Below are 1967 nucleotides of genomic sequence, written 5' to 3' on the forward strand. Positions count from 1 at the left end.
GTATCGCTGCGGTTCCACCCAACACCATGAGGCTCATGTAGTGAGTTCTGGTAACTCTGTTGACCACTAGAGCCAGACTGACCACATTCAGTCAGGAGCGTTGACACTTGCTATCTTTGTGACTTTGGATCAATGACAGAGATACTCTGCTCCATTCCTTCTTCCACAAAACCAGGCTGAGTACTTACATGACAGAGCCATATTGTGGGTGGGTTTCCTCAGAATTTAAACGTTCCCTCCCAGGGGAGGAGGGGGACTCTCAGAAGCTCAACAGAAAAGTTGTAAAACATGTAAGAATCGTGTTTTATACTGAGGTGCAGAAGCAGTTGCTAGGGGAGATAAGATTCTGATGGAGTGATTGACTGTTCGGAAGTTGAAGGGATTCGGGATGCAGCTTCTGGGAGTGGTCACCCAGGCTGCGGTAGACTGTAAGTGGATGCAACTGTTCAATCATTCATGCATCTATAAGTAGCCCCAGTAAACCCACTGAACTGGCACGAAGTGGTTCCTTTGGTTCACTGCTGTCCTTTCTATCTGGGATAAACAGAAAGTTTCTCCAGGAAAGCTCCCCCAATACTGTCATGAGGATGAAGACAGTGCCAGGCTACCTGTGTGAGAGCACTAGAAAGCACGAGACACTGTCACTGAGCGGTGTTGTTGGCCAATAGCACTTGGGGTTTTTGAGTCAATCCCTCCCCGTCTTGGTCTTCAAAATGAAGAAGTGGGTTGTTCAGTTTTGGGTGAGTCAGTCTTTGCACAGTGCTGAGCAGACCGTCCTTCCAACGCCAACTGTGAGCAGAGGAGTTACACCCTCTCCCAGGGCTGTGTGAAGGAAGAATGCCTCGTACACAGTTGAGTTAAAGCTAACCCTGACTTTAGGGCAGGCGAGCAATGGAAATACAGGGGGACAGGTGCTCTGAGACAGTCTTCCAGCACTGCATATAGCGGGAGAGAAGCCATTTACACCTCACTTTCCCTCCCCATACACAGAGAATGATCAATGACTCGTCTCAGAGGAAGCAGGCTTGCTTTCCCAGGCACGATGCATCTGCATTAGGGAGATTAAAGATCGTTCCTTGTCAGCTTAATGAGGGTGGTGTCAGAGGGTGGGGAATGCAAGCGGGAGATGGAAGCTGACACCTGCATCTCAGCCCTGGCTCCATCACCCATCACCTCTGTGACCTTGGGGAAGTGGCTTGGTTCTCTAGCTCTGTGACCTTGTCTATCCATGGAGATTAAATGCTTTCACTCTGCCAGCTACTGTTGAGTGTCAAATGAGATGCCGCCATGTGCACTACTGTGCACATTGTGCCAGACTGAGAGGAAGCAGACAGGACAATAACCACAAGTCTGCCCTTCCCTTCCTTGGTGAATTAGTTTGTCTAGGTGTGCACAGCTTTTTGTTGTTGCTGTTATTCTTTTTTTTTTTTTTGAGGGGATACTAATCACACATTTCTCCCTTCCCTTCTACCTTCAATGATCCCCTGTGCCACTTTTGGCTCTCTTTTGAATTCATGACTCTTTTTTAATTGTTACATATATGTATATTCTGAAATACATCAATAAAACTTTTTCAGTCTATATTATGTTACTCTCATGTGTATGTTTGCTAAACCAGCATAATCCCTAACTACATTCTAAATAGTAGTCCTTACTCACAGATAATTATAGTCCTCATCCCTCATTAAGGAAACTTCTCTCTGCAACAGACAGAAATCATAGAAAAACCATAGCCAAGAAAAGTATAGAGTTGGGGAGCCCAGTCCCAAAGGATGCATCTACATGTATGCTTGGGCATTGCTGGGGGAGAGTGAATGGAAAGATTGTGAGAGCCAAACTCAGGGAGCTTGCTGTAAGAATGTGTCTCCTCGGGATGCCAAGAGAAACACCCACCAAGCCTTATCAAGATGATCACCTAAACTCAGGCTAAACAAGGACAATAACAATAGACATGCTAACATGGTCAG

The sequence above is a fragment of the Mus musculus genome, chromosome 15, assembly GCF_000001635.26.
Source record: "Mus musculus strain C57BL/6J chromosome 15, GRCm38.p6 C57BL/6J".
Taxonomy (NCBI): Eukaryota; Metazoa; Chordata; class Mammalia; order Rodentia; family Muridae; genus Mus; species Mus musculus.